The sequence below is a fragment of the Phoca vitulina genome, unplaced genomic scaffold, assembly GCF_004348235.1.
Source record: "Phoca vitulina isolate PV1807 unplaced genomic scaffold, GSC_HSeal_1.0 scaffold52, whole genome shotgun sequence".
Lineage (NCBI taxonomy): Eukaryota > Metazoa > Chordata > Mammalia > Carnivora > Phocidae > Phoca > Phoca vitulina.
The window spans coordinates 927983-942833 of NW_022589755.1; the positions used below are offsets into that span (position 1 = coordinate 927983).

A 14851-nucleotide genomic window follows, 5' to 3' on the forward strand; every position below is an offset into this window, starting at 1 on the left:
GTCTTTGAAATTGATGTCTTGGCAATCAAAAGTTTATTGTCAGGCCCTTGCACTACAGGGAGGGATGAACAGGTGGAGCACAGAGAATTTTTAGATCAGTGAAACTTCTCTATATGACATTATAATGGTGGATACTTGTCATTATACATTTGTCCAAATCCATGTATGGTACAACACCGTGAGTGAATCCTTATACAACTATGGGCTTTGGGTGATAATGATATCTCAGTGAAGGTTCATAAATTTTAACAAATTACTGCTCTGGTGGAGGTATACAGGTAATGGGGGAGCTTTGGGGGGGGCAGAGATATAGGGGAAATCTCTTTACCTTTTGTTCAATTTTGCTGTGATCCTAAAACTGCTATAAAATATAGTCTATTACAAAAAAAAAGATAGCATTAGTTAAGTTGCTCTCTGATTGAGCTGCTCCTCAGATTGCTAAAAGAAATTGAGTATATCTTAGTATATGGAGTAAAAAATGTGGATAAAAAGTGTTTTTCAGTGTGTAGGACACAATCCCCGATGGTTACAATCCCTGATGATATAAGCAAGGGAGAAATTTTCTGTGGCATTCAGAAGCAGAGCTCCTAGTTGTCCACCGGCTTCAGGACAGTCTAACATTCCTCTTCTTTCTTCCCACATATGGCGCTCTTTGGAGTCTTTTCTATTCTTCCTGACCAAACATAATGAAACACTGAATAGAGCTTCAGGCCACAGCATTTGAAGAACAATAACATAACGTTTCCAGCTATTGAAGGAGTCATTTTATGATTGATTATGGGATGATTAAGCCATTTATGTTAAGTAGATCTGGGAGCATCTCAAATAAGATTTTTATCCTCTTCGAGTAGGGTGATTTTATGGAGTCTGAAACAATGTCTTTTCTCCGCCTTTGACATGGGCAAAGCCTTTTCCTCCCTTGAGGTAGGAGTACCATTTTCCTAGCTTCCCTCCTAGCCGATGCTCGATGTTCTGGTTTATCAAGGGCGGAGAACCCCCTTTCCTGCCACCTCCGGAGCTCTAGGACTACATTACCCAGAAGACCATGCGTTCAGAGGAGCCGATGACGGATCAGGACGAGGCATATCTGTGCGTGCGCATCGCGTGGGGGCGGGACTTCCGGCCTCTGCTCCGGGCCGTGGTGGTTTGCGGTTCTGGGGAATCCCTCCCGCAGGGCTGAGGCGTAGGTGACAGGGGGGAGTAGGCGTGAAAACGGTCGTCCTCACGGCAGAGGTTTGGATCCGCGGCTGGCGACGACGCCCGGGCTGTCCTGCGCGGGGGCCGGGACGGGGACCGTCGGCTCGGGTGTCCGCTCCGCCCACAGAGTCCGATGTCGGCGGCCGCGCCCGGGGACCCGGCTCAGGTGAGCGCTCGTCCCCCGGGCCCTCCCGCCGTCCCCCCACCCAGATCCTAAAGGCTCGAGCCACGGCCGGGTGTCCGGGACAGGGAGGCGGCGGCGGGCGGGGGCCCCGTGCGGGAGCGGGCTCGGGGCCGAGGCTGGAGGGGGCTGCGGCGGGAGGACTCTGCCCTCAGGGGACAGAGAGCGTGAGGGGGTCACGCCTGGACTGCGGGCCGAGGTGCCGGACCTTCAGCTGAGGACTCTAGGCGCCAAGGGGACTTTGGCCGAAGGAGAGACACGATCTCCCTGAGGGTTTCAAGACCCCCCCGAGGAGTTCTGAAGAGCAGTGTGGAGGAGGGAGATGGGTGCTCTGAGGCACTGGGAGCCTGAGTCTGTTCAGGGTCACACCGCTGGTAAAGGCAACATGGAGCACTGAGGCGCACTGCTTAGACAGCCATCCTGAGGTCACTTGGCTCCAGGGCCAGGGAAGGGTACAGGGAGGCATGAGCCCATCAACCTCCCTTTCCCCCATGATCGCATTCTTTAAGGGCCTGCCTGCCTTTTCCCGCAGAGTCCCAGGACTGCAGAAGCACTGAGGGAAACAACACGGGTATGTAGAGGGTGTCCTAGTCCCTTACTGACCCTGGCTGACCCCCAGATGTTGTCTGGACTGTGGTGCCCTGCGACTCTTATCTGCTGTTTTCAGAATCCTAAGTTGATGTCAGGGGTTATACGAAGGTGTTCCCATTCCTGTCAACCAACATAAATGAGTGTTTAGGGTTAACCGAGGAGCGGGTACCAGGATGTGCAAATACATGGAGGTAGATCTGAGCGAGGGGTGTTCAGGAACCACAGGTCTCCTTTTATGAAAGAACAAAGAGCAGGGGGACAGGGGTCAGGACAGGAATGACTGCCTGAAAAATTGGGCGTCTATTCTGGACGTAATGGGAGGTTTGGGTTAGAGGAGAGATATAAAGTTAGGAAAGTCCAAACAGTCTCCTGACTAAAGCAGAGAACACACCATGGGAATGAGGGAAGCACAAGGGAAATCAGGGCAGAGGCTACTACCATCGACTAGTGAGGGTTAATTGACCAGGACTGTGAGTTAGGGTGGTTGCATTTCTGGATGCAACCGTGGGATGCATGTTTTAAAACGGGAAACTAGATTTTCTTTTTTTTAAGATTTTATTTACTTATTTGACAGAGAGAGACACAGCGAGAGAGGGAACACAAGCAGGGGGAGTGGGAGAGGGAGAAGCAGGCCTCCCAGCGAGCAGGGAGCCTGATGCGGGGCTCTATCCCAGGACCCTGGGATCATGACCCGAGCTGAAGGCAGATGCTTAATGACTGAGCCACCCAGGCGCCCCGGGAAACTAGATTTTCTAATGTGGGTGGTGAGGGAGAGAAACGGAGATATCAGGGATAACCCCAGGGTGTTTGATCTTTGCAGCTGTAGGAATGGAAGTTCCAACTGAGAGGGGGGAAGTTGGTAGTAGGAATAATATTCACCGGGGACATTAGGAGCTTTGTTTTGGCCATGTTTAGATTCTGAGGTATTTCAGAGACCGCTGAGTGGAGGCATCAGATTGGCAGCTGGAAACACAAGTTGAGAAATCAAAAGAGCGGTTAAAATTGGAGACATTCAAAATGTGGTATTTACTGTGTGGACCCACGTAAGTAACCTGTCGTTACATTTAGGAGGTATAATCTTCTTGTTACCTGGCGTGAAGATGTTCATAGGCCAGGAAATAGAGGGTAGGGGCTGAGCACTGGGTCTCTCACTTGAGTACGTGAGTGACGGTATTGTAATTAATAAATGCTGGTGAGGGAGGTATGTGTGCTTAAAGGTAGGGTGTATCAGACAGACTAGTCTAGGAGGTGGCCAAGGCTTAAGATAAGAATGGACATGAGAGAGATGCAGAGACAAGGGGTAATTGAGGCAAGATGTCATTCAGGCCAAAGCTCTTGCTTATTCACGTCTCTGTGGATTCACAATGGGCACATTTCGGCTGTTTCTTCACCAGTCTTGACACTTGGCCTACTTGTCAACTCTACATGTCACTTCTGCTCTTAAACCCTTTGCGGGACCAGTCCCTACCTCTCTGGACTCCACGTCTTACCTGCTTTTCTCACTGCTCCATCCGCAGTGCTTCCCAGCAGTGACCTCTACGTATTTTGTCATGAGGTGTGCATATATCTTCAAATAGTCCTTGAAAATGAGCAACTCTATTGCATTTGGATTTTCTTGGTCCTGGACATACCCTTCCACATAGTGGTCATATGTCACCAGGAAACAAGAGCTGGCTGGAAGTTATTTGCAGAAAAACAGGTTATAGACCCTGCTCTCCTCCACGTGTCACACGTCATAGTTGCGTCCTTCACCATTTGAGACCTTCCCCGTTTTATGCTCTTTATTTCCCTGGATCAGAGGCTCTCTGTCCTCAACCTGAAACAGTTCTGGTTCTGCCGACAATCGCATGGACTTGTCCTGAGTTTGGGAAACACATTCTTGCGTATGGGTGGTCCCCTCCAACCAGAGTCAACATGGACCCTCCACCATTTTATTTCTTTCAGGTTGTTGGTGTGGAGCAGATAACGAGGAGGCACCTTTTGAGCAGAGCATTTCTGTAGGAGTGTCACGGGTCAGGACTCCAAGGCAGGTGTGTCTGCCCAGAAGGCCTACTCCTGTGAGGTATGTAGCCTAGTCTTGAGAGAGATTTTTTACTTGGCTGCGCCAAGGAACACGTACCAGGCAGAAACCATACACCTGTGGGGCATGTGGGAAATGATTATGTTTTATTGGAAACCTTCCACAGCACCGGAAGCAGGACACTGGAGAGAAACACTTCAGAAGCAGAGCCTCACATGTAAAGAGCTGCAAGTTCTGTGTGTCAAGGAAGCCCTTTACCTGCAGGGAGGTTGGGAAGGACTTCTTGACCAGCTCAGGATCTCTCCAACAATAAGTCACTTACGCTGTGAAGAAGTCGAAGAACAGTACTGAGTGTGTGGTGGGCTTACATGACATAAAAATTCATTATAAATGGGGAAGATGCATGAAAACTTGTGAGAACAAATACACATTTATTTAATACTAGAGAGACCTCCCTAGAACAAGATATTATGTATGTGGTGCGTGTGGGAAGTCTTTTAGCAAAAGGTACCACCTCAATCACCATTGGAGAGTTCACACTGGAAAAGGGCCTTAATGAGTGTGTGGAACGTGGTAAATTATTTAGCACCGAGGCCAATCGCATTCAGCACCACAGAGTTCACACTGGGAGAGGCCTTACGTGTGCAGGGAATGTGGGAACTGCTTTCCTTACAGATCCAGTCTCTTTAATTACCTGAGGTTTCACAGTGAATCAGGGCCTTATGAGTGTGGGGAATGTGGGAAATCTTTTAGCTAAAGTTCTGTGCTCTTTCAGTGTCAGAATTCACACTGGAGAAAGGCCTTTTGAGTATGAGGAGAAAAGCTCTGTTGCTCCTTCAGTGTCAGAGAGTTCACACTGGATGAAGGCCTCATGAATGTGCTGACTGCTCAGGTGGAGGCCCTGTCTCACTGAATACCAGAAAACTCACATAGCAAACTTCGGGAATTCACGTAGATGTGCGGGGAGTGTGCTAGTTCTGTATTCTTTATAACACTGGAGGTGGTCCCTTATGAGGGTGCCATCTACCCGAATTTAATCTCCTACATCAGAACAGCCACTAAATTCCAGGTATGTGAGAGGTATGTTTTTAAACTGCCCGGGCCATTGCCAGATTTATGTCCCTCCGTTCTGTTGCAGAAGCTTTTCTATTTCTGCCCCTTGGAAGGTACCCAAGGTGTGTCTCATTCACTGACTACATTGTGTTTAGGGAAGTAAAACTTCCCTGTTCTCCTGTTTGTGAAAGGATATGTGAGAAGCCTGATCATTCATTCCTTTCTCATTTCTTTCTCTCTGATGAGTTAGGCCATGGACCTGACCCAATTTGGGCCCAGAAGACAATGCTCATGATCTGAAAACGTAGACTTCCCAGGGATGTTACTGGTCTCACATGACTCTTGTGATGGAATTTTCCAGCCTCCAAATCACAAACCTAGGAACAGCCTGCCTTCCATTGTTCTGGTTTGTGTGATAATGAAGGCCTTATTTAAGGCACCTTTAATCTTGGGGGCTCTATTCACTGTGTATGTGGCAGTTTGAAAACAACTATTTAAGTTGTTCTGCTGAGAACAACTGAGTTCTGCTAGCATGAACGTGTGACCAGCTTTCGTTGGGACCAAACTTTGTGTGCCTCAGATAGGACAGTATTACGGCAGAGTATATATAGCTCTCTCATTTTGGCCTAGTTTGCATTGCTGCCCACAGCCTCCCAGGAAAGACTGCAGGGCTTTATGGTCCTTATTTATAGCTTGGATGTCAGGATATTTTGTAGGTTCAGAGGTCAACCTGAGGAGGAGACAGCTGTGACAACCTCTGGTGTTTGTGAGAATTGTTCTCTTATTCACAGGGGATGTGGGATTGTGCTCAGCACTGGTAAGGGAAATCTGTTCCTCGTGTCCTGCAAAGGGGCCATGTGCTCTGGTGTCCAGAATTCTTTAGGGTGGTGCCACTAGTTGAAGGATTATAGGGGGAATCATGATTGTTAAAAACAAACAAACAAACAAACAAAACCCCACTGGAGTTATAGGGAGTGAGGAGACTACAAAAACTAGTTGGAATGGGCCTCTTTTAAAAGGGTGTCCACAAGGTTTAGTACTATGGCTGTGAAGGGTGAGCAGGTACAGAAATTCTCAGGATTTCCAGAAGGGTGTATTTTGTGTAGCTTGAGGGCCTGTCAGAAAAAATAATGTAAAGTTTTTGTGACTCTTGTAGCTTTTTTGGGCGCTCTGTCTCAAGGCCATTGCTGTGTAGGGAGGAAAACCAGGGTGTCTAGAGAAAGGAGATGTCTTGGTCAGTGATCGTGGCCTTCATGCGCAGCCTGCATTCCTTTTATTGAATCAAGTGGAAATGGCTTTCATTGTTTACCTTTATTTGTTATCACTGAGGCAAGGCATCCCCGCCTGGGGCAGGAGGAGATGGTGGAGTCAATAGAGGGAGATTTTACAAACCAGTAGGAAATCCAGATTTTATTTTGAACCATGTTTCTAAAGCTGTGATAAGATAGAGATGCCATGCAATAAACTGTACGTATGTAAACTGTACAGCTCAGTAAGTGGAACTTCACTCAACCCAGGAAACTCATCACCATCATGAAAATGGACCTGCCCATCACTCCCGTATTTATGTGCAGCACTTTAATGATGTCTCTCTCTCTCTGCCCTTCAGGCAACCATTGATCTTTATAACAGATTAGTTTGCATTGTCTAGATTTTTATATGATTGAAATAATAAATTGTTTACCCTTTTTTTCCTCCCATGGGTGCCCTCTGCAGAACGTTTATTTTCAGATTCAGCAATGACACTTACATGAATAGTTCATTATTTTTATATCGCTGAGAGGTATGATTTTCTATGAAATACCACGGTTTATATATTCATTCATCTGTTTATGGATATTGACTGCTTTACGGTATTGGTTGTTACAAATAGAATTACTACAGACGTTTTAATACAGTTCTTTATGTGGCTGTGTTTCATTTCTCTTGTGTTAATACTTCAGCTGGAATCACAAGCTGGGTGAATGTATTAACTTTTTAAGAAATGTCAAACTGATCTAAAATGGTTCTTTCTACTAGCACTGTGTAAGAGTTCCACTTCTTCCTTATCTTTGCCAATAGTAGATACAGTTAATCTTTTAAAATTTTGACCCTTTTAATGAATATTTAGCAATTTTATCTCAACTGTGGTTTTAGGTGCATTTCCCTGATGTTTATCATTTTTTCATTTGTTTATTTGCCAGATGTTTGTCTTCTTTGGTAGAATGTTGGTTATCTTTTACCTGCTTTTTTTTTTTTTTAAAGATTTTATTCATTTATTTGACAGAGAGAGAGACAGCAAGAGAGGGAACACAAGCAGGGACAGAGGGAAAGGGAGAAGCAGGCCTCCCGCTGAGCAGGGAGCCAGATGTGGGGCTTGATCCCAGGACCCTGGGATCATAACCTGAGCCGAGGGCAGATGCTTAACGACTGATCCACCAGGTGCCCCTTTTACCTGCTTTTTAAAAATGAATTTTGGCAAGTAAGATAGTGAAAAAACAAAGAAAGATCACGTATTGTGCCACAAAACAAGTCAACAAATTTAAGAAGATTGAAATAATATCTAGTATCTTTTCTCACCATAGTGGTATTAAAGTAGAAGTAAATAACATGAGGAAAATGGGAAAACTCACAAATAAATGGAAATTAAACAACACACTCCTGAACGACCAGTGGGTCAAAGAAGAAATCAAAAGGGAAATAAAAAATTATCTTGAAACAAATGAAAATGAAAATACAACATACCAAAACTTATAGGATGCAGGGAAAGCAGTTATAAGAAAAGGTTATAGATATAAATATCTACGTTAAAATAAAAGATGTCAAATAAGCAACCTTTACTTTATACTTCTAGGAACTAGAAAAACAATAAATTAAGCCCAAAGTTAGCTGAAGAAAATAAATGATAAAGATTAGAACAGAAATAAATGAAATAGATGCTAGAAAAACAATGGAAATTATCAATGAAACCAAGAATTGTTTTTTTTGCAAAGAAAAGCAAAATTGACAAAACTAGCTAGATTAACCAATGTAAAAAAGAGAAAGGATCCCATTAAAATTATATAAAAAGTGAAGCCTTGGAGCACCTGGGTGGCCTAGTCGGTTAAGCGTCTGCCTTCAGCTTAGGTCATGATCCCAGGGTCCTGGGATCGAGTCCCGCATCGGGCTCCCTGCTCACTGGGGAGCCTACTTCTCCCTCTCTCTCTGCCTGATGCTCCCCCTGCTTGTGTGCTCTCTGTCAGATAAATAAATAAAATCTTAAAAAAAAAAAAAAAAAGTGGAGGTTTTACAGCTGATACCACAGAAATAAAAGGATCACAAGAGACTTCTGTGAAAAAGCACAGAGCGCTGAGTAAGACTGTAAAGCAGGAAGGTTTGGTGTTTTGAGGTCCATCTATTGACCGCAGTGACTGATAAGAAGCTGCCCTTGTGCTCTAGATGAGAGTTGTTGAAATCCTACTTATATGGAGAAAACCAAACACATTCACATATTTTTCAAAAGTTGGGAAGACAGTTTTCCACATCACAAAGGACATTTGTGTCTTCTTGCACATGCACATTCTATCAAGACAGAATTCCATGGTCCCTTAGATGTTAGGTGGTTTTGTTTCATTTGAAACAGTATTTCTTCTCTCAAACACTTAAGTTTCCTACCAGATATTAAATGTATAGTATATGAGCACTGACCGCATTTGTAAAACAAATGAACTCATAGCAAACATCAGTTGCCTCATCCCTGGAATCCAGTCACTCAGATCCAAATAGAACTAAAAGGTTTAAAAAGATATTTGTGAGGGGGCGCCTAGGTGGTTCAGTCGGTTAAGCGGCTGCCTTCGGCTCAGGTCATGATCCCAGGGTCCTGGGATCGAGCCCCACGTCCGGCTCCCTGCTCAGTGGAGAGCCTGCTTCTCCCTCTCTCTTGCCTGCCTCTCTGCCTACTTGTGCTTTCTCTCTGTGTGTCAAATAAATAAATAAAATCTTAAAAAAAAAAAGATATTTGTGAGTAGGAGGAATGGAAAGAGCAAAGTGGTCAAGAGAAAGGATGAGATTAGGTGAAAGCTGCTTAAGTTAGGAAAAAACATCTTAGGAAAACATTTGAATTTTGAAACTGATAAAATCACAACCTTTGCTACCTGAAGTAACTCCGTCTCTTAAATTCGTATTTTCTCCATTTAAGAGGGGAGGGAAGATTTTTTTTTCTTTTGCAGTTCACAGAATTTTTTCCTATGGAAGTACAGTCTTGATTTCTTAAGCATGTACTCACCCAGTTAGAGAAACATTATCATACCCCAGATGGGGTCGTGAGATTTGGAGTCTCTCTGAATTGGGAGCGTCCTACATACTGTGTTATCTTACCTCATCTACAAGAGTGCATTATAAAAATATTCATGGCTCTGGGGCGCCTGGGTGGCTCAGTCGTTAAGCGTCTGCCTTCGGCTCAGGTCGTGATCCCAGGGTCCTGGGATCGAGCCCCACATCGGGCTCCCTGCTCCGCAGGAAGCCTGCTTCTCTCTCTCTCTCTCTCTCACTCCCCCTACTTGTATTCCCTCTCTCACTGTCTCTCTCTCTGTCAAATAAATAAAAATCTTAAAAAAAAAAAAAATTCATGGCTCTGCAGTGTGAATAGGCAACATGAGGATTTCAAAAGGCAGATGGAACAGCAGATAGAAGACAAATACAATCTAATTGTACTATAAAGATTTGGTTTCATAACTACATCAAAGCTCATACAACTCCACTCTTGAGGATTCCACTAAATAGTATGAAAAACAGAGAAAATGTCTGACATCTAGGACCTGTCCTAAATTCAACTCAGTCCCATTTCCTCTTCATTTGCCAGGAATAAATCCCTATGAAGAATATTCCAAGTCTAGGAAGCCACTCTAGATGGTCATCATTTTCCTGTGTCCCCCTTTCATGGAAACTTAGTACACAGTCACTGCATACATTTAGTAAATTATCTGTGGCCAGGTGTGATCTCGTATCAGAGAGAGAGAGTAAACACATAGGGTAAAGCAAGAGAGTGATGCAGCAAACAGAGGTGAGAGAAGGAGAGAAGAGGGAGAGAGAGAAGGAATAAGAGATGAATCATGTTAGAAATCACAGATAAAAAAACATTCAGAGTGTGGCACAATTCTAGAAAATGAGAGACATGATTTTTTTGTGGAAAACGTGAGATGTTTTCTGGTGAAAATCATATTTAAGTCAATTGTTTCCTTAGGGTATAGAGAATGAGCAACTGTTCATTAGAAAAATAGAGGGCAAGCTGTAGTGAAGCTACAATCTAGACTGATGAAAACCCAGATTCTAAGACAGATGGGACAGTAAAAGTCTTCAGTAATGAGAAAAAGGACTGCTTAAAACTGCATGTCAGGAACTGAACTAAAATACATTTTCTGACACAATTGAAATGGACTTAAGAGGAGAATAATCAATACAGAATTCTAATAAAGGTTTACTTTGCTAAGCCAACAAAGTGTCTCTGTGCCCTGATGTAAAAGAAATGGTTTTGGGAAGCAGAGTGGATTCACAAAGAAAACACAGAAACAGCAGTTACAGGAATGGCCTGGTATGCTGTGCTCCATGTTGGGCTGTTTCTCTCTGAATCCCAGTCTCTGTTGGGTTCTAAACCTGGTACTCCCCCTCTCATCAGGATAGCATCCATAGTTCCATTGTTAGAACAGACGGCATGGCTATGCATTGAGGATCTTTATGTATGTGACTAGGACCCTCCCCCATCTTTCTTCTTTTTTTAAAATTTTATTTATTTTTTTTAAAGATTGTATTTATTTATTTGACAGAGAGAGACACAGTGAGAGAGGGAACCACAAGCAGGGGGAGTGGAAGAGGGAGAAGCAGGCTTCCCGCTGAGCAGGGAGCCTGATATGGGGCTTGATCCCAGGACCCTGGGACCATGACCTGAGCCAAAGGCAGACGCCCAACGACTGAGCCACTCAGGCGCCCCCTCCCCATCTTTCTTCTAGAATCATGTGCTAATATCCTAAAACTCAGATTGAGAATACACTTGGATGATAATTAGTCAAAATACACTTGGGTGATAATTAGTCACTGATCAGTTTCTAGAATCTAGAATTATCTTCAAAGGTTCTGAATAATTACGAGGGCTAAGAATAAGCAGTGAAGACTTTGCCCTTGTACCCTACAATCAAACAGAGTATGTAGATAGTGCCCAAAAATTTTTTCTCAAGTAACTAGGTGCAAGAAATTTTTATTACAAACCTATTTATTTATTTATTTATTTATATTTTTAATTTTTTTAAAGATTTTATTTATTTCCTTGACAGAGAAAGACAGCGAGAGAGGGAACACAAGCAGGGGGGGAGCTGGAGAGGGAGAAGCAGGCTTCCTGGTGAGCAGGGACCCCAACGTGGGGCTCGACCCCAGGATGCTGGGATCATGACCCGAGCCGAAGGCAGACACTCAACAACAGAGCCACCCAGGCGCCCCCAAACCTATTTATTTTTTTAAAGATTTTATTTATTTATTTTTGCTCGTGTGCGCCGCACGAGAGAGAGAGAGAGAGAGAGAGAGAGAGAAAGAAAGAAAGAAAGAAAGAAAGAAAGAAAGAAAGAAAGAAAGAAAGAAAGAAAGAAAGAAAGAAAGAGAAAACAAGTCGGGGGAGGGACAGAGGGAGAAACAGATTCCCTGCTGAGCAGGGAACGGATGCAGGGGCTCATGCGGGGCTCGATTGCAGGACTCTGGGATCATGACCTGAGCCGAAGGCAGACACTTAAACTGACTGAGACACTCAGGTGCCCCTATAAACCTAGTATTTTTTTTTTTAAACAGGAGAAAGTCAAATTTATTGATTTTTTTAAGATTTTACTTATAGGGGCACCTGGGTGGCTCAGTCGTTAAGCATCTGCCTTCGGCTCAGGTCATGATCCCAGGGTCCTGGGATCGAGCCCCACATCAGGCTCCCTGTTCGGCGGGAGGCCTGCTTCTCCCTCTCCCACTCCCCCTGCTTGTGTTCCCTCTTTCGCTGTGTCTCTGTCAAATAAATAAAATCTTTAAAAAAAAAAGATTTCACTTATAAAAATATGGAATGCTTCACGAATTTGCGTGTATCCTTTCTCAAGGGTCATGCTAATCTCTGTATCGTTCCAATTTTAGTATATGTGCTGCCCAAGCAAGCACCCTATAAACCTATTTTTGACATCAACTTTTCACCCAGAGATCAAAGGGGAAAGAAGAGCTACTCAAACTCATGTACATTCCATGCCCCTAAATGTGTACATTTTCCCATTTAATTATATAAAAGCTTTTAATTAAAAGTGTGATAATTTCTATTTTTAATTTTATTTATTTAATTTTAATTAGGTTCCACACCCAGTGTAGGGCTCAAACTCAGGGCCTTGAGATCAAGAGTTGCATGCTCTACCGACTGAGCCAGCCAGGTGCCCCTCTATTTTTAATTTTTAATTAATTAATTAATCTATTTTATTATTTTTTACAATTTTATTTTTTATTTATCTGACAGAGAAACAGTGAGAGAGGTGGGAGAGGGAGAAGCAGGCTTCCTGCTGAGCAGGGAGCCTGATGCAGGGCTCGATCCCAGGACCCTGGGATCATGACCCGAGCTGAAGGCAGATGCTAACGACTGAGCCATCCAGGCACCCCAGTTAATTAATCTATTTTAAAAAGATTTTATTTGAGAAAGAGAGTGAGCACGAGTGTGGGGGGAGGGGCAGAGCGAGAAGCAGGTTCCTGGGAGCCCTATGCCGGGCTCCCTCTCCGGACTCCGGGGTCATGACCTGAGCTGAAGGCAGACACTTAACCGACTGAGCCATCCAGGCGCCCCGATTTTTAAATTTTTTAAAAATTTTTATTTTTTAATATTAATTTAATTTTATTTTTTAAAAGATTTTATTTATTTGAGAAAGAGGGAGAGCACGCGCCAGGGTGCAGAGGGAGAGGGAGATGCAGAGCCCGACACGGGACTCGATCCCAGGACCCTGGGATCATGACCTGAGCTGAAGGCAGATGTTTAACCGACTGAGCCACCCAGGCATCCCACCTATTTTTAGTTTTTAAAATAAACTTATTTTAGAGGAATTTTAGGTTCATAGCAAAATAGAGCAGTAAGTATAGGGAGTTCCTGTATAGTGCCTGCCTGTCCCCTGACACAGAGCCTCCCTGACTATGAACATCCTATATTAGAGTGGGGTATTTGTCTTAATCAATGAACCTAAACTGACACATCATTATCACCCACAGTTCATAGTTGAAATTAGAATTTGCTTTTGGTGTTGTATATTCTATGGATTTGACAAATGTATAATGATATGTATTTATCATAATATCATACAGAATAATTTTGCTACCCTAAAAGTCCTTCATGCTCTGCATATTCATCCACTCCTTACTGTAAGCCCTGGCAACCACTGATCTTTTTACTGTCTCCAAAGTTTTGCCTTTTCCTAAGTGTTAAATAATTGGAATGACAAATATGTAGCCTTTTCAGATTATCTTCTTTCACTTAGCAGTATGCATTTTTGGTTCTTTTGTGTCTTTTCTGGCTTGAAAGTTAATTTCTTTTTAGTTCTGAATAATATTCCATTGTTGAATATACTAGGGTTTATGTATGCATTTATCTATTAAAGTGAATCTTGGTTGCTTCCCAGTTTGGGAACTATGAATAAAGCTGCTATAACATCTGTGTGCCGGTTTTTGTGTGGACATGTTTTCAACCCATTTGGGTAAATACCAAGGAATGTGATTACTGGATTGTGTAGTAAGAGTATGTTTAGTTTTGTTAGACACTGTCAGACTACATTCCAAAGTGGCTGTGCAAGTGTGCATTCCTACCAGAAATGAATGAGAATTCCTGTTGTTCACCTTCTCACCAGCATTTGATATTGTCAGTGTTTTGGATATTGGTGATTCTGTTAGGTGTGTAGTAGTATCTCATTTGAATTTGTAATTTCTTAATGACATATGATGTTGAACATAATTTCATATGTTCGGTGGTGATATGTGTATCTTATTTGGTGAGGTGTCTGTTAAGGTCTTTTGTCCTTTTTTTTTTTTTTTTGGTATTTTTTGCCCATTTTTTATAAAAGTGTTTTGTTACTGTTGGGTTTTAAGAGTTCTTTGTACATTTTTGATAACAACCTTTCATCAGATGTGTCTTTTGTAAATGTTTTCTTCTCGTTTGTGACTTTTCTTCTTATTCTATTGACATTGTCTTTTGCTGAGCAGAAGTTCTGAATTTTAATGAAGTCCAGCTTTATCACGTCTTTCTTTTTTTTTTTTTTTTAAAGATTTTATTTATTTATTTGACAGAGAGTCACAGTGAGAGAAGGAACACAAGCAGGGGGAGTGGGAGAGGGAGAAGCAGGCCTCCCGCGGAGCAGGGAGCCCGATGTGGGGCTCGATCCCAGGACCCTGGGATCATGACCTGAGCCGAAGGCAGACGCTTAACGACTGAGCCACCCAGGCGCCCCCACTTATTTCTGTAATGAATTGTGCCTTTGGTTTTGTATTGAAAAAGTTAGCATCATACCCAAAGTTATCTAAGTTTTCTCCTATGTTATCTTCTAGGAATTTTATAGGTTTTTTTTGCTGTGCATTTAGGTCTATGATCCACTTTGAGTTCATTTTTGTGAAGGGAATAAAGGCTATGTCTAGATTCTTTTTTTTTTTTTTTGTATGTAGATGTCCAGTTGTTCTAGCATATTTGTTGAAAATATTATTTGTGCTCCATTGCATTGCTTTTGTTACATTGTCAAAGATCAGTTGAGTTTGTGGGTCTATTTCTGAGCTCACTATTCTGTTCCATTAATCTTTTTATCCTTTAGCCAGTAACA

The 14851-nt window shown here is 43.1% G+C and overlaps 1 non-coding gene across 1 annotated transcript; it reads right to left on the reverse strand.

The window, feature by feature from the left end:
* Window positions 1–12076: 12076 nt before the first annotated feature.
* Window positions 12077–12179, reverse strand: LOC116622505. The gene has a single exon (XR_004297573.1). It is a non-coding gene; the product is annotated as a U6 spliceosomal RNA (small nuclear RNA).
* Window positions 12180–14851: the final 2672 nt, after the last annotated feature.